This window comes from Equus caballus, chromosome 2 (assembly GCF_041296265.1).
Source record: "Equus caballus isolate H_3958 breed thoroughbred chromosome 2, TB-T2T, whole genome shotgun sequence".
NCBI lineage: Eukaryota > Metazoa > Chordata > Mammalia > Perissodactyla > Equidae > Equus > Equus caballus.
This window is the reverse complement of record NC_091685.1, coordinates 112,500,036-112,523,239: the sequence shown is the minus strand read 5'-3', so window position 1 is coordinate 112,523,239 and position 23,204 is coordinate 112,500,036.

The following is a 23,204-nucleotide window of genomic DNA, read 5'->3' as shown; positions in this document are numbered from 1 at the left end:
AAAAAGTAGAGTGATCAAGAATGTCAAAGTCTAAAATTTCTATAATTGGATGTGAACACTCTTGGAATGTATTTGTTTAAATTTTCCAGCCAATTGGGTTTCGTGGACAGGAATCACAGCCTTCAGCCTTAGGAAAAAGTCATAAACACATTTCAGAATATCCATTTATTTATTCATCAAACACACATTATTCCCAAGACATGCCACATGTTATGTTATATATTAGGAATAAAATTAGATACAGTGTGATTCTGGGTGGCAAAGCCTTTTGGCCTTCATATAGGAGAACAGAAATTTTTAGAAGTTTTCCTAAGTCAGAGGTTCTCAGGCTTAGAGGCACATTAGAATCATCGGAGGATGATTCTAGCCCACCAATGCCCAGGCCCCGCTGGCAGAGATTCTGATTTAATTAAAAAGTGATTCAGGTGACTCTAATATGCTACAGCCTGAAGAATGGATATTGAAACTGATGGATGAGGGATATGAGGAGGAGCGTGCAGGGGTGAAGGGAAGGATGAGCCTGAGGTGGAGGCTGGACCATGATGGCAGAAGAAGTTGAGGGATGCGGAGTGCATGGGAAGAAACGATGCTCAATGATGTCCTAAGAAATACCGTGCACCTACTTACAGGTATGCCCTGTTTGAATGAGGTTTTTAATGTATTGTAAAGGATTTTAAATGTTAAAAATTGTTCCTTTAATACAGGAATAATCTGTGCCAACCATCCTGAGACAAATGGGGAAAACTATGACACAGCTCGATAAAAACAAAATTCCACTTGCATGTAAATAATTTATCACAAACCCCAGCTCCAGCGGAGTGAAGGCTGACAGACCTCACACTCAAACGGCACTTGGGATGGGTCAGGCTAGAGAAGACCAATAAGCAGAAACACATGAGAACCCCAGGGGCAGAGAAGTTCACTGCGACATCTCAGCAGTTGGCAATAAAGTAAAAAATGTCCAGGGAGATTGGCACATGGCTTCCCAAGGGCCTCCCAATAGGCCTAGGGCCACGAGAGCAGGCTGTGGGTGTCAGCAGGTCTGGTGGCAGTGGTCAGTCTAGGCTGGGGGCTGGAATTATGGGCTCAGACTGCAGACCCCAGAGGAGCAAAAGGGGATAAAAAAGGGCTATTATCTCAGATCAGGGCTTGTATCAGAGGCTGGAAAGTAAGGGTAAGCATGGAGAAAAGAAAAACAGAGACAGCGTTCTTAAAACTAAAATATAAAGAAGGATGTGACCATAGAAGTAAGTCGATAGCCTATTTGAGAGTGGACTAAAGGTCAGATTATGATCAATGACTGTGAGTATGCCGATTTTTCAGAGTGACGTTTTATGCTAGTCCTGGAGGAACGGTTGAGGGCCCCCAGCCAAGCGCAGCTGGCAGCAGCAAGAGTTAAATGGGTCCAGCTGCACATCCTCAAGGGTCTCCAGTCAGCGAGTCCTGCTGGTCCATACAAGGAAGAGTAGAAACAGATTCTAAGGAGAAGGGAGCAATCAGAAGTCCCCCTCTTCTTGGGGTCTAAGGCTGGACAAGCCCTTCTCTGCGTCCTGTTGTACACCAGAGGGAGGTAAGTTCTCCTCCCTGAGTCCTGTGGTCCAGAAAGCTGAAAGGAGGTAAATCAGGAATGTCAGGAAGGCAATCAGATGGGGTAAGGATGCCTGCCACCCAGGAGAGCTACTAGGGATCGCTTTACAAGTTCTGTGACTGTGGGACTGCAGGCGAGAGCAAAAGAGGTTTGCTTGTTTTGGGGGGAAGAATCACTTGTTTATTTAAGAGAATGAAAGGCGGGACAACTATATTAATAAGATTTTCATGGGAATGCACATGGTGGATGTTAACAAATGGTTTTAAGCTAAAGTCTCTGGTACGTGGTATGTGGTTTAATATCAGTTATAGAAACATTGGAAAAAGAGGTTTGTTCTGAGAGTAGAACAGTAGAAAATAGAATGCGGTTCGTGGTAAGAGCTGACATCTATTCAGGAAGTTTTGCGTTATCATCAACGTATTTCTGTATGTAAAAAGCACTTGGAAGTATGCCTGTGAATGTCTGCTGCTGCCACTGCTACAACTACTCTATTTAAAAACATAAAAATGTAATAGGAGGCAGAATAATAAGGGTCAAGAGCCAAACTGATGGAGCAGAAATCATGACTCTGCCACTTAGAATGTGGGTGACTTTGGACAAGTCACTTTATTTCTGTTCCTTATCTCTATCAACTGTAACATGGAGATAAGGCAAATGTTAGAGGGTGGTATGGAGAATTAAATGAGTTTATATTCATGAAATGCTTACAGCAACGCTTGGCACGTAGGAGGTACAATGTAACAAGTCTTTCCTATTATAAGTCTTATTAGATAATATTATCACCTTAAAAATCTCCCTGAGAATCAGTAGTTCCCAAACTCAGTTACGCGTTGGAATCTTCTGGGGAACTTTAATGTGTACGACACCGGGATCCCACCCTCTGAGATAATGATGTAACTAATTTGTATGTAGCCTGGGGACCAGATAATTTAAAAGCTCCCTAGGGGATTCTAATGGGTAATCAAATTTGAGAATCGCTACTGTAAATAATGACTCCCTTGCTCTAGGTAATAAGACAGTTTTGTTTAATTAAATAGATCATTGTTATAATAAATGAGGCTAATCTATCCACTAATGACGGCTAATCAAACTACAGATGTAGAACCAACTGGAAAGAATGAGCTTTGTGACCCAAATTTGGGAGATGATAGCTTTGAGTCCATAATACTTGTTTTATGGATTCTCATACAATGAGAATGACCATAAAAACCATGCAAACCAATAAATAATTGCCAAGTTGCTGGAGCAAGGGATCAGCTGGCAGATAGATGCTTTGCCAAAGGAGCCACAAGAGGGAAAATATCCTCTCTCCTTAGAACAGTGTGTGGACTCATCCAAAGACTGTACTCGAAAGCCTTTATTATTCCTTTATTATGATGGGGTAACACATAGTTGCTGATGTGCCCATGATAGTGTAGCCCGCATGCTACTGGTTTGAACAGAAATTCTCCCCTCGGGCTATTTCTGAGTCACTCCTACAAAAATTGTCACTGCTGCTACATTTTCCAGGAACTGCCAGAGTGTCATGGAATGAGAAATCACTTTTTATTTCAGAATCTGAGTAGCAAATGGTTCTTTTGGTTAAAGGGAGATCAAAGTATTTGAGTCACCCATTAGCGCAGCAGAATGTGACGACTGCAGAGAGACCACAGCCATGAAATAGCGTGCAGACGTGGGGTGTTCAGATTAGACAGTTAGGGAGCTGCAGAATTCCCAAGGTTGGTAAGCAAGGCAGGCAGCCAGAATTTTGCACAGTGTTTTGGAAGGAAGCAACATTTTCTGAAGATATTGATTGCATGCTGCTTAACCGAATTTGGAATAACAAACAAAGGCAGGGAAGTTCTGTATGATTCATATCAGGAACTCTGAAGTGCATAGGGCAGGCACTGATGTATGGGAAGAGTCTTTCAGCTGCACTGGCCAAAGGGTATGGCTAATTCTTTAGCGAGGAGGTAGACGCCATCCACACCTAGTGTATCCCCTTCTTGTATATCACTTACATGGTTAAATGTGCATAACTCCCATCGCAGAATATATTTACAGTCAGTCTCGGCAAGTCCGTGTGAGAGGCTGCACAGCACAGCATGACTGATTCAGACTTCCCAGGTTTGAATCCTGGCTCTGCCACGTACCCACTGGGGAAAATCGAGCAGTTTCTTCATCTGTCAAATAGAGACCATAAAAGTACCTTCTCTCAAAAAGCTGTTGAGAGGATTAACGAAATTCATATTTGCAAACCACCTAGAAGAATGCTTTCACACTGCTATGGAAATGCTTCTTAAATAAGTAAATCTTCATCAAGCCTCAAACTAGAAATTCCTCTTTGACTTTATGTGTAGACACCTGAACCAGGAACATCCTATTGATAATTAACGTCCCAACTCTGGCATCCCAAAGTGGAGAAAATAGGAGAAGCAGTGCTTCTTTCAGAACCATGTTTTGCTAGGATTATTTCCAAGTGGATGAGGACTGTGTTACAATAGCCACTCAGAGGGTATCAGGATGACAGTGGCTCTGAGGGCGTTTGCCTATTACTCTCCTATCATAAAATAGGCTGTAAATAACCTCTCTTGGATTTCTAGAATCCAACACAGCACATGAGATTCATCCATTCATCCTCAAAACTCTATCCAGTGTTCGTATTTGTTTGGCTGGCTGGTTGGTTTGCTAGTTTGCTTATCTGGTTTTTGTGTTTACTGTTCAGCATTTTTACGGTCTGGAGAAGAGACGTGAAATTGCAGAAGCCTATGCTTCTCAGAGTTTTTTGGAGTTGGCAATGCTCATGGCAGAGACAGCTCTTTCAATTATGGGCCTTGGTAAGCGTCTGCCACCAAGAAAAATAAATTGTGACTAAGGCCACACAGTCTTAGGGGGCCAGTATTTCTATATCACATAGAAGCTGGAAGCCAAATTCACCTGGATCTGCAGCTTGGGGTTTGAGGGTTCATGGAGCTACCCAGTGACATCCTGTTCCCAGTGCGCTCTGGTTAACTTGTTACAAGCCTTGTCTCTGATCGGCCAGGACTATCTCAGCAGGTTTAGTGGCAAGACGCTGTTGACACCATCTCTCAGAAAATGGCAGAGGATCATCATGGGGGAAGAATGGCTCTAACCAGCTCCTCTGGCTACACCTGCCTAGAGAGGTAGGAAAGGAATGCATGACAACACCACGAATTCTGGATGTCATAAGCAATTGACAACCTGCACTTGGGTTTATAAGTTTTCATCCTTTTTAATGTGTACAGTACAAGTGTCATAAGAATCTGAGTCAACACAGATCCCAGAATTTCTAGGGACATTTCCAGAAGAGCATTTGGCCTCAAGCCCCACTGCTCTGGACTGGCCCTCTTTTCCCTCTTTGCTTTTCTCTGTCCAGTTGGATTTGCAGGGTAGAATTATGTGAAAATGGTGAGCTAGAAAATGGAGATTATATGAATAACACAGGTCAAAATTTACCTTATTAAAAAAAAATCCTGGAGTGAATTCTCGAGTCTGAACTGTAAACGGATGCTCTGGGTGGCTTTGAGAGCACCGGTGCAGTCAGTCTGCTGACTTTATCCCAAAGTGGACTGAATGTTTGTGGAATCAGGCCTATTGAAGCCTGTGCTAATTAGACTGCCTAACCCATCCCATCAAATTTTATTTTCTGCACACAAAATTTTTCTTTTAAATTGATATCCATTTTCCATTTTCTTGCCTGTGATTATAATTACTGGGCTCCTGCACCAGTGGATGTACAAGAGAAACATGCAGTGCATTCTTTTTTGTATTATGCTCCCGGCCCTGTTTCTAAGTCCCAAACAAACCATGATCATCCTAAATTAACAAGTTCCCATTCTTAGAGAGTGGGAGTTTATTTGTGTGGACTGAAATAATAGAGTGGAAAATATTTGCACTAGAGAATGTCTTTATCCTAATTTTATATTTTACCTAGTTTTACAAAGCAGTTAGTATTATCAAAAGTAAGTGTTTAAAAGTATACTGCAAAATTGTATGGTGTTATTACCTTCTTGGCTTTATGCACGTATATGTATTTAATTAAAATAGGCACTCATCGGTTTAAGTTTTAAAATATGTCTTGATTCTCAAAGGGTATTTTAGAATTCAGTGATCAAACATTGCTCTCATCTTCCACATTCACTGAAATTTCTAGTTTCTATATATGTTACCACAATATCTTATGTAGTACTTTATAGCATTTGAATTGATTTCCTATACACTGTTCTTTTTGTCTTCATATCTACTCTTTAAAAGGCAGTCAGGCATTTTCTGCCTTTTTGTGTGTAGCTGTTCAGGGTGTGAGGTCCCATTGCCTGCGTTCAAATCTTGGCTGTCACTTACTTGCTGTGAAATTTGAGCAGGTTGTTTCATCTCTCTGTCCCTCTCTTTTCATGACAAAATGGAGATGCAGCAGGACCTACCTCATACTGAGTTACTTCATATAACGTCTTTGTACAGTACCCGATACATGATAAACACTCAACCAATGCTAACGTCTATTACTTAAAATTGTGGAAACTAAGATCCAGAGAGTGACTGCCTCGCAATGGCATTAATCAGTGAAAATGGGCCTTGACAGAAAGTCTAAAGTGCTTCTCCCAATTTCATCCATCATCATTTGATTTGCCAAAGTGAAAATGCTCGTTTCTTTCTTTATATATTCATGGAGCTACTTGTTTTTAAAGTTCATTTTGTACTCAGAATTTACAATATTAACTTGGGAATTTTTAAACACTTTTTTCGAGTTATGGCTGAAGTATATTTTTGTGTAAATTTTAATGTACTACATTAAAAATTCTATTGTAAATCTAATTGCTTTATACATAAAACTTAGTGATACTGCTCAGAAGTGAGAATGAGGAAGAGGTAAAGCTTTTGCTTTGAGCTATATACTTTTATATAAAGTTTGAATTTTTTATTACAAACTTATAATTACAAATATTAAGAATCCAATTAAGTTAAATAAAAAATATTAACTCTACCATTCTTCAAGCTTGCCAGACAAGCAAATAGTTCTATTTTGAACTGAAGCTGTTGTCTGCCTAACCCCCCTCCCCCAAACCTACTCAGTAGAGAAAGTGGGGTTGGGTGAGTTTAGCTGGCCAGACAAGCCAAGCCAGAGTGTTCTCGTGGTTTTGTCCTCACCGAGGTGTCTGAATTGTTCTGGGCTCAGGCCAGGGGATCTCCAGAATGAACACAGATCATCAGTAGAAAATCTCAAGTTTCTTGATGTCCAGTCTAGACACTCAAGGCCAGGAATAACCAGGTTTAGATCCTTAAAATACCCTTGGTTGTGTACACACAGTCACATACACGCACACTCACCCACAAAATTGCTAGACTTTTGAGCTCTTTTGCAATAAAAAATAGTAACCAGGAAAACACATAAGGAAACGAAGCTACCTTAATTTCTGTTCTAGTGAAATCTTCTCCTGCTATTCTGGCTATTTCGCCAATTTTGTAGGTGTTCTTAGTATCTAGTGTGCAATCCTCCGTCCTGGAGACCTCCACCCACTAAGGATGCCAAGGAGGTTGCTTTGTGGCTGACAATCCTAAGAGCTCTGTACAACCACTCCGCTTCCTCTCTCAACTTTCCCTTCCTTCTTCTTCCATTTCCAGTTACCCATATAAGACTCTGGTCCTTCACAGTGACCCCAACTAGCTATCTGTTGTCTGGAAACTTAGAACCCCCTGGGCTGATTCTGCCAATCAGCACTGGATTCTTGGAGTGAGAAAGGAAGGATGAGACCCTGTGACCTCAACAAGATCTACTTTCCAACCTCCTCCCTGCTCCTAAAAGATCTCCCTATAGGCAAAAGAGACACCAGATGTGTTGGATTCGAATTATTTACATTCGACTGCTGTCTAAACTGGTTTATGTTGAAATTGATTCTGAGCAGACAGTAAATTTCTAATTTGGGAAGACAATTTTGAGTAACTTCATGAGCATGAGGAGGATAATGACTGCAGAGAAACTGTGAGAGTTTTCAAACATTTCCAGTGTTTTCTATATTTCTAAGCAGCGTCAGAGAGCCTGCTTCTATTGGTCTTGAAGGGTGCCTGAAAGAATCGAGAAGACATTAAAGTTTACCTGCAAATAAACTGAGTAAAACTTTTGAGCCCAGCAGTGATGGCCATCTTGGGGTAGGAGACAGAGTTGTAAGACTTTGGGCTAGCAAAACAGGAACGTTCATTTCCACCTGTTTTCATGTCTTGATCCTGCATACTCCTTTGCAGTTCCATCCACAGATAGATGCTTCCTCCTTAATTGGATTTCAGAGAGCACCTGTGGTGAGTTCTTAGCAGCAACATTTCCTTTTCTTTTTTTTTTACAGTCTATCTGTAAGTTCCTTTAGTAGGAAATTCCCAGAGTCTTATTTTCAAATTAGAGTGAATGACCTGTCAGAGTCAGCCGGTCTTATTGGCAATGAACTCTACTAATACACAATGTACACAGCATTTACATGGTCTGATGAGTAAGACATGTCTTTTCTCTATCAGAACAACCAGATTGCTTTGTAAGAAACAATACTTCAGGCCATAATTTCTTCAAGATGTAGCCATAATAGTAATGTTCTCTTAGCTGTAACTATTTTGATATATCTGATCTGAAGAAACAAATTAATTTTATGTTCTGTTCAGAATCCATTTGGTTTGAATGGCTTCTCCTAATTCTATCACATTCTAGAAAACAAGAACAGTTGTTGTTAGAATCCTAATGCCACACTAATCTTCAACTCTCTTAGAAACAATTTGTGCTTCCGTTGAGTGACCACCTTCCTAAACCTAATTCTAAACTTTTAACTGACCATGTGAGAACACCATGCTTTGAAATAGCACTGGAGACTACATAGGAAAAAGATTTTCAATTTTAAAACAACTTTCTCTGAGAAATAATTGCAGACCATTCAGCTCAGTAGCACACAAGCTTTACCTACAGGAAGGAACTAAGAATATTTTGAAGACAATCTAAAACTCTAAATTTTTGTTCTGATGGTAGAATTGTCATTTACAGCTTCTAGATATTTTATTATCTCTGCTAGGAAAAACGCTTTTTATCCCCCTATCCTTTGAAAATTTATGCACAATTTTCTTAGGGATGTGTGTTTTAGACCACAATTTGTTTCTCAGTGAGCCGTATGTGTGTGAAATCTGTGTCAACTTTAATTCTAAAACGCATGTTAAATGTGAATTTGAACACTGAAGCAGAAGAATAAAAGCCTTTTTATAATGATGTTTTCCTTATGAATTGTGTTCATTTGGATTAGATTTTGGCACTGTCAAGCAACAAAAAGATATTATTCTTTGCAAAAGTAAACAGTTTCACTTATGTAATGATCACTAACTTACCTATAAATATTCTAACTGGTTGATTTTTCAACTTCTTTCTGAAAGTCGAGAAAGTCTAACAAAAGGCTAAGTATTTGGAATTTGTAGAAAAAGAGTAGGAAAAAACAGAATTGAGTAGAGCAGTGCTTCTTGACATTTTATATCATGGTTCGCATTGAAAATAATTTTATGAAAAATGGGTAAATTGAAAGAGTTTTCAAGGCATGTAAATGGACCTTGATGAAAATTACTTATTATGTTTTCTTTACACTATATAATTACAATTTTGAGACACATTTAGAAAAATTTTCAATTCCAAAAAATAAAAGAAATTCACCCATGTGTTATTCTGGTACTTGTATGATTTTATTATTTTTAACATTTATCTGATAGATTTGAGATTTAATCTAATGTATAGTGTGGGGTGTAGATCTAACTTTTCCTCTTCCCAAACAGCTACCACTTGTTTCAACCTCATAAATTAAAAAGTCCGTCTTCATTAGGCACTAAATCTTCAGATGCACCTAGGTCCTACTTCTTGACTTTGTCTTCTACTCCAATGGTCTCTCTGTCTCTTTATAAGGCCATATTCACTGTTTTCACCATAGAGGCTTTATAGTTTTGTACTTGATAGGGCGAGGCAACCCTTACATCCCATTAAATCTTCTTTTTCAGGTTTTCCATGTGATATTTAAATCAACTCTTCTTTCTTTTTTTTTTTTGATCTAAATTTTAGAAATATATCATTGAGCAACAAAAGCAAGTTACAGAAGAATACAAACAGTATAATTCCATGTTTATGGAATTCGAAGACAAGCAAAGTTCAGCACCACATTGCCTAGCAATACATTCATATGTGGTAAAACTCTATTTTACAAAAAACAACAAGGAATGAGAAAAGAAATAAATTTCAAGACAAGGATTATCTCTGTGAAGTGGGAGCAGGCAAGAGGATACGATTACAAAATAGAACACAGAGCTCTTTCGTAAGAGAAATAAACGGAAAAAATAATAGGTGTGTAGAAAATATTTGCAACAAATATAACAAATCTATTGCTAAGACATATTTATAAATACAGATACAAAATTTGCCAAATCAATGGATACAAAATCAATACAAAAAAAGACAACCCAATTAAAAAATGGGCAAAGGATATGTAGCAATGGTTATTCCTATTAAAAATTAAATAAATACCAATTAAACATTTTTTTGCCCATCAGAGTTATAAAATTTAAGAATATTTTGACATGGATTATTGGAGAAAAGATACTCTCAAGGACTGTTGGTGAGAGTACAAGTTGATAGTCTTTTTTTGGTGGGTAACTTCTTTTCCTATTGTTTAATAATTGTTCTTATAGAATTATGCTCTATAGCAAAAATAGTATGTTTGTGCTTCAGCATGTGTGTATATGTGAATGTTCATTGCCCCATTGATTGTAACAGAAAAAACTGACAAGCATCCTACATGTCTATCAAGAAAGAAATCACTAAAATAGAGAAATATTCTGAAAGCTATTAAAAATAATGTAAGAGAATCATTCATGTTGATCTGGAACAATGTCAGTGATATAAAGTTATCAAAATCAAAATACATGGCATGATGCTAGTTAATAAGGTAACAAAATAACAGAGCAGGGCGAATTGGGAATTCTAGTAGGCATGAAATAGTTAACAGGGATTGTTTTTAAGGCTTGGAGTTAGAGGAAGAGCAGAGGGAATTTTCACTTCTTTTTTTAAGAAATTTTTATAGAAATATATTTGACATATAATGCGTAAATTTAAATTGTACATGGTAATTTGATGCATTTATATATTGTAATTGCCACTGTAGTGATAATTAGCACCTCTATTGTGTTACATAATTATTATTTATTTTCAGTAGTTGGAATAATTCAGTTCTAGTCTCTTAGCACGTTTGACCAAGTTATAATACAGTATATATACTATAATGAGCGTTAGATCTCTGGGATCTATGTACGGCTTGCTGCAACTTTGTACCCTTCAGCAACATCTGTCCCATCCTCCCACCTCCATGCCCTGGTAACCACTCTGTTTTCAGACTTTGGCCTTTTTGTATTCCACATATAAATGATATCATGCAATACTTGTCTTTGTATGATTTATCTCACTTAGTATAATGTGCTTAAGTTCTGTCCATGTTGCCACAAATGGCAGGATGTCCTCATTTTTCATGACCTAATAATATTCCACTGTGTATTTATGTGTATGTATATATGCAAGTATATAAACACACGCACAGAAGTGGAATTGCTGGATCATATGGTAGATCTATTTTTAATTTTTTGAAGAACCTCCATTTGGTTTTCCATAGTGGCTGAACCAACGTACATTTCCACCAACAGTGCACAAGGGTTCCCTTTTCTCCACATCATTGCCAACACTTCTCTCTTGTCTTTTTGATGATAGCCATTCTAACAGACGTGAGGTGACATTTTCATGCACCTCTTGCCCCTTTGGATGTCTTCTTTAGAAAAATGTCTATTTAGTTCCTCTGCCCATTTTTAAATCGAGTTTTATGGTTTTTTTCTGTTGAATTGTATGAGTTCTTTATATATTTTGGATATTAACCCCTTATCAGATACATGGCTTGCGAAAATTTCTCCCCTTTTGTAGGTTGCTTTTTCACGTTGTTAATTGTTTCTTTTGCTCTGCAGAAGCTTTTAAGTTTGTAGTCTCGTTTGTTGATTTTTGCTTTTGTTATTTGTACTTTTGGTGCCTTATCCAAAAAATCATTGCCAAGACCAATGTGAAAGAGCTTCTTTCCTATGTTTTCTTCTAGAAGATCAGGTCTTATGCCTAAATCTTTAATCCATTGCAAGTTAATTTTGGTGAGTGGTGTATGCTGGGGGTCCAATTTCAGTGTTCTGCCTGTGTTTATTTGGATTTCACAACACCATTTGTTGAAGAGACTATCCTTTCCCCATTGGGTGTTCGTGGCTTTCTTGTCGAATATTAGTTGACCATATATGCAAGGGTTTAATTCTGGACTCTCTGTCTGTTTGCTTGGTCTATGTGTGTATCTTTATGTCAATACTATACTGTTTTAGTTACTATAGCTTTGTAGTGTAGTCTGAAATCAGAAAGTGTGATACTTTGGCTTTGTTCTTCTTTCTCAGGATTGCTTTGGCTATTTGGGGTCTTTTGTGGTTCTATACAAATTTTAGGATTTTTTTTTTCTATCTCTGTGTGGTATGCCATTAGAATTTTGATAGGGATTTTGTTGAATCTATAGATGGCTTTGAGTGGTATAGATAGTTAACAATATTGATTCTTCCAATCCGTGAATACAGGGGGTCTTTCCATTTGTTTTTGTCATCTTTGATTTCTTTCAGCAAAGTCTTGCAGTTTTCATTGTATGGATCTTTCACTTCCTTGATTAAATTTATTCTTCAGTATTTTATTGTTTTTGATGCTATTGTGAATAAGAGAGTTTTTAAAAATTTTTTCCAGATGTTTCATTATTAGTGTATAAAAATGCAACTTATGTCTATATGTTTTTGTATCTTGCAACTTTACTGAATTTATTGATTAGTTCCAACAGTTTTTTGGTTCAATCTTTGGGGTTTACTATTTACAAAATTATATCATCTGCAAATAACGACAGTTTTACTTATTCCTTTTCAATTTAAATGCCTTTTATTTCTTTATTTTACCTAATTGCTCTAGCTAGGACTTCCAATACTATACTGAATAAGAGTGGTGAGAATGGGCATCCTGTTTCCTGAGCCTAGAGGAAAAGCTTTCAGCTTTTGGGTATAATGTTGGGTATAATGTTAGCTCTAGGTTTGTTGTATATGACTGTTATTATGTTGAGGTATGTTTCATCTGTTGAGGGTTTTTATCATGAAAGGATGTTGTATTTTGTGAAATGCTTTTTCTGCATCTGTTGAGATGACCATGTGGTTTTCATCTTTCATTCTACTAATGTGATGTATTACATTTATTGATTTGTGTGTGCATCCCAAGGATAAATTCTATTGGTCATGGTGTACAATCCTTTTAATGTCTTCTTGTATTTGGTTTGCTAATATTTTGTTGAGAATTTTTGTATCTGTATTCATCAGAGATATTGGTCTACAGTTTTCTTTTCTTGTAGTGTCCGTAGCTGGCTTTAGTATCAGGGTAATGCTGGCCTTGTAGAATGAGTTTGGAAGTGTTCCCTCCTCTTCAATTTTTTGGGGGAGTTTGAGAAGGGTTGGCATTAATTCTTCTTTAAATGTTTGGTAGAATTTGCCAGTAAAGCCACCTGGTTCTAGAGTTTTCAGTGTTGGGAAGTTTTTGATTATGGATTCAATCTCTGTACTCATCAGTGGTCTGTTCCAAATTTCGACTTCTTCCTGATTCAGTCTTGGTAGGTTGCCTATTTCTATCCCTTTCTCCTAGGTTACCGAATTTTTTGGCATGCAATTGTTCATAGTAGCCTCTTATGATCCTATATGTTTCTGTAGTATCAGTTTTAATGTCTCCTCTTTCATTTCTAATTTTGAATCTTCTCTTTTTTCTTAGTCTAGCTAAAGGTTTGTCAAGTCTATCTTTTCAAAAAACCAGCTGTTAGTTTTGTTGATACTTTCTATTGTTTTTCTGGTTACTATTTTATTTATTTCTACTCTGATCTTTTATTTCCTTCCTTCTACTAACTTGGGATTAATTTGTTCTCCCATTTCTAGTTCCTTGAAGTGTACAGGTAGGTTGTTTGAGATCTTTCTAATTTCTTAATATATGCATTTATTGCCATAAACTTTCCCTTCAGAACTGCTTGTCCAGCATCCCATAGGATTTGATATGTTATGTTTCCATTTTCACATGATCCAAGATAATTTTTTATTTCCCTTTTGATTTCTTTTTTGACACACTGCTTGTTGATAATTGTATTTCCACATTTGTAAATTTTCCAGCTTTCCTCTTGTTGTTGATTTCTAGTTTCCGCCATTTTGGTCAGAAAAGATAGTTGGTGTGATTTCAGTCTTCTTAAATTTGCTAAGACTTGTTTTGTGTCCTATCTTATGATCTATCCTGGAGAATCTTCTGTGTGCACTTAAGAAGAATGTGTATTCTGCTGTTGTTGGATGAGATGTCCTATCTATAGCTATTGTCAATTTGGTCTAAAATATGGTTCAATTCAAAATTTTCCTTGTTGATTTTCTGTATGGATGATCTACCCATTACTGACAGGTACTGAAGTCCCTTATTGTTATTTTATTGTCTCTTTCTCCCTTCAACTCTGTTAGTATTTGCTTGATATATTACGGTGCTCTGATGTGGGTCTGTATATTTACCGTTGTGCTATCTTTTTGATATAATGACTCCTTTATCATTATATAATAATCTTCTTTGTCTCTTGTTACCATTTTTGGCTTAGAGTCTATTTTGTCTCATATATATGTACAGCTATCTCCACTTTCTTTTGGTTTCCACTTGCCTGGAATATCTTCTCTCCTCTCTTCACTTTGAACCTATGTGTTTCTTTAGAGCTGAAATGAATCTCCTGTAGGCAGCATGCAGTTGGGTCTTGTTTTATCAATCCAGCCACTCTGTGTCTTTTGATGGATAGATTCAACCCATTTACATTTAGAGTGATTATTGATATGTAAGGACTTACTACTGCCATCTTATTATTTGCTTCCTGGTTGTTTTCATTTCCACTGTTTCTTTTCTTCCTCTGTTTCTGCCTACCTTGTAAATTGGGATTTTTCCATGGTGGTGTGCTCAGTCTCCCCTTTTTTTATGTTTCATGAATCTACTCTAGATTTTTGTTTTGAGAGTATCCTGAGGCTTACATAAGACATCTCATAGACAAAACAGTCCATCTTATGCTGAAGCAACTTATCTTCATTCACCTATATAGGCCACCCTTTATTCCTCTCCTTTTATATTTTTGATGTCACAATTTACTTGGTTTTATGCTGTGTATTTGTTAACAAATTTTATTAGCTATAGTTATTTTTAATACTCTTTTCCTCTAACATTTATAGTTACATGGTTAACACACCATTCTAACGTAGAGTTAGAGTTTTCTGATTCTGACTGTCCATTTTCACACTTATCAAAGTTTGTGTACTTTCATTTCTTTTCATGTCACTGATAGGCATCTTTTTATTTCAGTTTGAAGAACTCCCTTCAGTATTTCTTGCAAGGAAGTTCTAGTGATGGTGAACTCCTTCCACTTTTGTTTGTCTGAGAAAGCCTTATTTCTCCTCTGTATCTGAAGGATAACTTTGTTGGATAGAGTGTTTTTGCTTGGTTGGCAATTTTTATCTTTCAGCACTTTGAATATGTCATTCCACTCTCTTCTGGCCTATAGAGTTTATGTTGAGAAATCCACTGATAGCCTACTGGGTGTTTCTTTGTAGGTGACTATCTTTTTTTTCCCTGGCTGCCTTAAGATTCTTTACCATTGATTTTTTTTTTGAGGAAGATTAGCCCTGAGCTAACATCCACCACCAATCCTCCTCTTTTTGCTGAGGAAGATTGGCCCTGAGCTAACATCTGTGCCCATCCTTCTCTACTTTATATGTGGGACGCCTACCACAGCATGGCTTGCCAAGTGGTGCCATGTCCGCACCAGGGATCTGAACCGGCAAACCCCAGACCGCCGAAGCAGAACATGTACACTTAACTGCTGTGCCACCAGCCCAGCCCCTGTGTTTGCCTTTGGACCCAAAAATTGTTTGTATTTGTTTTTATTAATTAATAATCTTGCTGCATTTTGTAATCAGAAATTGTGTCATTTCTGTTTTTTGGAATTCTATTATTTTATTATTGCTGCTATAACAAATTGCCACTAACTTAGCATCATAAAACAAGACAAATGTATTTTTTCACAGTTCTGTAGGTCAGAAGTCCAGATGGACTCAGACAGTTTCTCTGCTCCATGTCTCATGTGGCCGAAATTAGGTGTCAGCTAGCCTGAGCTTTTATCAAGAGGCGCTGGGAGACAATCTGTTTCCAGGTTCATTGCAGTTGTGGGCAGAATTCAATTCTCTGTGGTTGTAGGACTGAGATTCGGGTCGCCGTGCTGGCTGTAGGCCAAAGGCCAGTCTTTGCTCTTGGAGGCTGCCCGCATTCCTTCTCATGCTTTCCATGCAGCTCCTTTCAGCAATAGCAGGTCAAATCTCTCCCATGCTTTGAATTGGTCTGAATTCTCCTTCTGCCACATCTCTCCAACTCCAGCTGGAGAAAATTCTGTTTTTAAGGGCTCATGTGATTAGACTGGGTCCACGCAGATAATCCAAGATAATTTTCCTACGTTCAGGTTTATAACCCGAATCACCTCTACAGAGTCCCTTTGCCATGTAACGTAACACATTTGCAGGTTCTGGGGAATCAGGCACGGACATCTTTTGGGGCCTCCTCTACCTACCACAGGAATTTATCAAGGTTTTTCTTTAAGACCTAACACATGTATAATTTTTAAATGGTCCATGTGCTCTAGAAAAAAAAGGCTATACTCTGCTTTTTTCCCAGAGTTTTACATATGCTCATAAGACCTCCTTTATTCATGATGTTGTTCAGATCTCCTATATCTTTTCTTAGTTGTTTACTTGACCCGTGTTGGACAAAGAGTAGTGTTACAATCTCCAATTTTTAGGGTATTTCTGTCTATTTCTTTATCTAGTTTCTGCTTTATGTTGATTGCTTTTGTGTTATGTTGGTGTACATATTAACAACTTTATATCTTCATTATAAATTGGGGCCTCCAGCATTATAAATGTCCTCCTTTGTTTGTTAATGATTTGTCTGAATTCTACCTGGTTAGATTTCAAGACGGTGAACTCTACTTTTGTTTGCATTTGTCTGATATACTTTCTTTTTTTTTTTTTAAAGATTTTATTTTTTCCTTTTTCTCCCCAAAGCCCCCCAGTACATAGTTGTATATTCTTCGTTGTGGGTCCTTCTAGTTGTGGAATATGGCACGCTGCCTCAGCGTGGTTTGATGAGCAGTGCCATGTCCGCGCCCAGGATTCAAACCAACGAAACACTGGGCCGCCTGCAGCGGAGCGCTCGAACTTAACCACTCGGCCACGGGGCCAGCCCCCTGTCTGATATACTTTCTATCCCTTACTTTTTACTTTTAGCCTTTCTGAATCATGTCCTTTTAAGTGTTTTTTCTGTAGATGGCATAGATTTCGATGTTGCTTATAGCCAATCTTTTTATTTTAGTAGGTTAATTGAACCCATTTGCATTTATCAATATGACCAGTACTTTTTATCTCTATCTTTCCAATTATTTCATGTTACATTTACTGTCTGTCTTTCGTTAAATGATCTCTTTTGATTATTCTAGTTTAAATTTTTGTTTTTCAGGAGGTGTATATTTTTGTTCTAGCTATGACCTTTTTATAATTCCCTAGGCCCCTTTTTTCTCGGACTTTTTCTCTTGTTTATTATCTTTAAAAAATATTCTTTAACTGTCATCTGTTATTTATGGGCCAATCCATGAGCTAATTCAGTCTTCTCCTTTTCTTTCCTTTCTCCTTCTATTTGTTAGTGGTCAAAGCATATAATATTTATATGCTCTTCTTCCACCTTTGTTTTAGTCTTAAATGCTCAGTTTTTTGTAGTCTCCCTGGTCAGCTCTGAAGCTTGTCCTCTAGTTGATTCCCAGTTCTTGCATGTTTAAAACAGATTTTCCATCACTTTGATACAGACTTTGTTTGCTTAATATATTGCTGTTTAAAAGCAGTCTTACATTAACCTGATTTCTTTCCTTTCTAAGTAACTTGGTCTATTTGCCTGGAGGCCCACAGTATTCTTTTTTATTTATCTTTAAAGTCTAATAATTTTACTAGGATGTGGGTCAGAGTTGATCAATAGTTTCAGGTATTTAGTGAAAACAGAACACTTTCAACATGTAGATTTAGGGATGTGTGTGTGTTTAGAAAAGTTTTCTTTAAATATAGTTTTAAATATTCTCTTTTAACTGTATTTTCCCCCTATTCCAGGACTCAAATTATTTATAATATATATATAGGATCTTCTTTCCCTGTCTTCCATTTCCATTACTTTCTTTTTTTACATTTGCTCATTTCTGTACATTTTTTCACAGTTCCTCACTTCTGTACATTTATTTTTTTCTTTCATTTTTATTGAGATGTAATTGACATACAGCTCTGTATAAGTTTAAGGTATACAGCATAAAGGTTTGACTTACATGTGTTGCAGAAAGATTATCACAATAAGTTTAGTTAATATTTATCACCTCATGTAGATACAAAAAAAAGAAAAAAATTTTTTTCCTTGTGATAACTTTAGGATCTACTCTCTTAGCAACTTTCAAATATACCATACAGCAGTGTTAACGATAATCATCATGTTGTACATTACACCCCCAGTACTTATTTATCTATAATTGGAAATTTGTACCTTTTGACCACCTTCATTCAATTCCCCCACTCCCTACCCCTTCCTCTGGTAACCACAAATCTGATCTCTCTTTCTACGAGTTTGGTTTTTTGTTTTGTTTTGTTTTTTATATTCCACATATAAGTGAGATCGTAGAGTGTTTATCTTTCTCTGTCTGAATTATTTCACTTAGCATAATGCCCTCAAGATCCACCATTTTGTGACAAATGGCAGAATGTCCTCCTTTTTATGGCTGAATAGTATTCCATTATATTTCCACCACATTTTTTTAATCCATTCATCTGTCCGTGGACAACTTAGGTTGTTTCCATGTCTTGGCTATTGTGAATAATGCTGCTGTGAACATGGGGATGCAGATAACTCTTCAACATAGTGATTTTGTTTCCTTCAAATATATAACTGGAAGTTAAATTCCTGGGTCCTATGGTAGTTCTATTTTTAATTTTTTGAGAAAACTCCATACTGTCTTCTCTAGTGGCTGTAGCAATTTTCAATCCTAGCAGCAGTGCACAGGGTTCCCTTTTCTTCCCATCATCACAGCATTTTTTATCTCATCTTTTTGAGGACAGCCATTTTAATAAGTGTGATGTGATATCTGATTGTGGTTTTGATTTGTATTTTCCTAATGACCAGTGATGTTGAGCGTCTTTTCATATACCTGTTGCCATTTGAATTTCTTCTTTGGAAAAATATCTGTCCAGGTCTTTACCCATTTTTAAACTGGATTATTTGTTTTTCTGCTGCTGAGTTGTATGAATTCTTTAAACATTTTGGATACTAACCTGTTATCAGATATATGACTTCTAAATATTCTGTCTCATTCTATAGATTACCTTTTCACTTTGTTGATCTTTTCTTTTGCTGTGCAGAAGCTTTTTAGTTTGTTGTAGTTTCATTTATTTAAAAAAATTTTTTTTGCTGCACTTTAGGCGTCATACCCAAAAATTCTTTGCCAAGGCCCATGTCAAGAAGGATTTTTCCTATGTTTTCTTCTAGAATTTTTATGGTTTCCAGTCTAACATTTGAGTCTTTAATCCACATTGAGTTAGTTTTTGTAAGTGGTTAAGATAGGGGTTTAGTTTCATTCTTTTACATGTGCTTCTCCAATTTTCCCAGCAACATTTATTGAAGACGCTATCTTTTCTCCATTGAGTCTTGGCTTCTTTGTCAGATATTAGTTGACTCTGTAGGCAAGTGTTTATTTCTGGGCCCTCGATTCTGTTCCATTTGTCTACGTGTCTGATTTTTTTTCTGTTGGTCTATGTGTCTGTTTTTATGCCATGGTCATACTATTTTGGTTAGCTTTGTAATGTAATTTGAATTCAGGAAGTGCTGTGCCTTCAGCTTTGTTCTGTTTTTCTTAGGATTGCTTTGGCTATTCAGGGTCTCTTTTGGTTCCATCAGATTTTAGGATTGTTTGTTCTACTTTTGTAAAAAATGCTACTGGAATCTTGATAGGGATTGCGTTGAATCTATACCTGGCTTTGGGTAGTTTAACCATTTTAACAATATTAATTATTCCAATCTATGAACACTTGATATCTTTCCAATTATTTACATCTTCAATTTCTTTCATCAAATTCTTCTAGTTTTCAGAGCCGTGATCTTTCACTTGCTTGGTTAAATTTATTCCAAACATTTTATTGTTTTTGATGCTATTGTAAACAGAATTGTTTCTTTTTCAGATAATTTGTCATTAGTGTATAGAAATGCTGCTGATTTTTGTACGTCAATTTTGTATACTGCAACTTTACTGAATTTGTTGATTAGATCTAGTAGTTTTTTTGTGGAGTCATTAGGATTTTATGTATATAAAATCATGTCATTTGCAAATAGAGACAATTTTACTTTTGCCTTTGTGATTTGTATGCCTTTTCTTTTTCTTGCCTGATTTCTCTGGCAAGAACTTCCAGTACTATGTTGAATAAAAGTGGCAAGAGTGGGCACCCTTGTCTTGTTCCTGATTTTAGAGGAAAGACTTTCAGCTTTTCACTGTTGAGTATGATGTCAGCTGTGGATTTGTCATATATGGTCTTTACTCCGTTGAGGTATGTTTCCCCATACTGACTTTGTTGAAAGATTTTATCAGACATGGATGTTGAATTTTGTCAAATGCTTTTTTCTGCATCTATTGAGATGATCATATAATTTTTATCCTTCATTTTGTTAATGTGGTGTATAACATTGATTTGTGGATGTTGAACCATCCTTGCATACCTGGAATAAATTTCACTTGATCATGGTGTATGATCCTTTTAATATGCTTCTGTATATGGTTTGCCAATGTTTTGTTGAGGATTTTTACATCTATGTTCATCAGAGAGATTGGCTTGTAATTTTCTTTTCTTACAGTGTCCTTGTCTGGTATTGGCATCAGGGTAACTCTGACCTTGTAAAATGAGTTTGGAGGTGTTCTCTTTTATTTTTTGGTAGAGTTGGATAATTATCAGTATTAATTCTTCTTTAATGTTTTGTAGAATTCAACAGTGAAGCCATCTGGTCCTGGATTTTTGTTTGTTGGAAGTTTTCGATTTCCAAGCCAATCTCCTTGCTAGAAATTTGCCTGTTCAGATTTTCTATTTTTTCATGATTGAGTCTTGGTAGGTTTGTTCTTACGTTTGTTCATCTTTTTCTATTTTTTTTCTAGTCTTTAGATCATTTAGTTCTTCTAAATAATCTTTATTATTTCCTTCCTTCTGCTAACTTTGGGCATAGTTCTTTTTCTAGTTACTTGAAGTATATATTTACATTATTTATTTGAGATCTTTCCATTTTCTTGATGTATGTATTTATAGCTATAAATTTCCCTCTTAGAACTGCCTTTGCAGCATCCCATAAGTTTTGGTATGTTGTGTTTCTATTTTTATTTGTCTTGAATTACTTGACTTCCTCTTTAATTTCTTCTTTGATACATTGGTTGTTCAGAAAACTGTTGTTTAATTTCTACGTGTTTGTAAGTTTTTCCAGTTTTCCTTCTGTTATTGATTTCCCATTTCATACCATTCTGTTCAGAGAAGATACCTGGTATGACTTCAATTGTCTTGAATTTGGTAAGACTTCTTATGTGGCCTAACACATGGTCTATCCTAGGAAATGTTCCATATGCACTGAGAAGAATGTGTATTCTGCTGTTGTTGGATAGAATGTTCTGTATATGTCTATTAGGTCCATTTGTCTTTAGTGCTTTTCAAATCCATTGTTTCCTTATTTATCCTCTGTCTGAATGATCTATCCATTGTTGAGAGTGGGGTCTTAAAGTCTCCAACTATTATTGTTTTCCTGTTTGTTTCTCCTTTTAGTTCTGTTAGTATTTGCTTTATGTATTTATGCTCTGATGTTGGGTGCATAAATATTTACAATTGTTGTATCTTCCTTATCATTATATAATGACCTTCTTTGTCTCTTTTTATCATTTTTAGTTTAAAGTCTATTTTGTCTGACATAAGTATAGCTACTCTTGCTTTTTTGGGGTTACCATTTGCTTGAAATATCTTTTTCCATCCCTTTGCTATCAGTCTATTTGTGCCTTTAAAGCTAAAGTGAATCTTTTGTAGACAGCATATCACTGGATCTTGTTTTGTTTTGTTTTGTTTTGTTTTAATCCATTCAGCCATTCTATGTTTTCTCATTGGAGAATTTAATTCATTTACATTTAAAGTAATTATTGATAGGTAAGGACTTACTATTGCCATTTTGATAATTGTTTTCTGACTATTTTATAGATCCATTGTTCCTTGCTTCTTATCCTTCTGGTTTCTTTTGTTATTTGATGACTTTTGATGTCAGTATGCTTTGACTTCTTTATCATATTCTTTTGTGTAACTACTACATGTTTTCCCCTTGTGGTTACCGTGAAGCTTATATAAAATATCTTAAAATTATAATACTCCATTTTAAACTGATAACTTAACTTTGACATTATTCCTAAACTTTACACTTCTCCTTCCCTTCACATTTTAGATTATTGATCTTCTAGTTTACATATATTTTATATTTTGTATCCAATAACAGGTTATTGTAGTTATGGTTATTTTCAATTTTTTTTAACTTTTAAATTAGAGTTGTAAGTGAATTATACACCATCATTACCATATTAAAGAATCTCCCTTTGACTGTATATATACTGTTACCAGTGAGTTTTACACTACCTTCATATGTTTTTATGATGTTAGTTAGCATCCTTTTACTTCCTTCAAAGAATTCCTTTTAGGGTTTCTTTTATGGCAGGTCTACTGGTGATGAATTACCTCATCTTTTGTTTGTTTAGGTAAATATTTATCTTTCCTTCACTTCTAAAGGACATCTTTGCCAAGTGTTGTAGTCTTGGTTGATAGTTTTTTTCTTTCAATATTTTGAATATATCACCACATACCTTTATTACAGTTTAATTCTATAACTCCATTTTTCCTTCCCACCCATTATCCCTTACTGTTCTTTTGAGCTTACCTATTCTTTCTTGGGTACCCTGTAATTTAGCGTTCATTCTGAGATATTTTTGATTTTTCTGTTTATTTTTTTCCTGAGTTTGGTCAGCATCCATTTATATCTTCCTCTTGTTTTTCCATTTCTATTTTCAGGCTCTGAATTTATGACTTATGCTGATTTCTGATATCAGCAATTGCTTCTTCAATGACATTGAGTATTTTTTGAACAGTTGTGCTAGTGTTTCTCTGCTTCATGTTTTTCTTCTTTTAGGTTATCATGCATCAAAATTTTTTGATAATCATTTTCTGCCTTATAATTATTAAAAGTTTTAGTGGGGGCTGAGTGTTGTTTGTTTGTTTTCTGTTCATGTTTATTTGTGTTACATTTTTCTGGACCAGCAATAGCAGGAGGAGAATTTGGGTGTCTAACTCAGTTCTCGTTTCAAGAGTGCTCTCTAACATTGCTATAGTGAGTGCA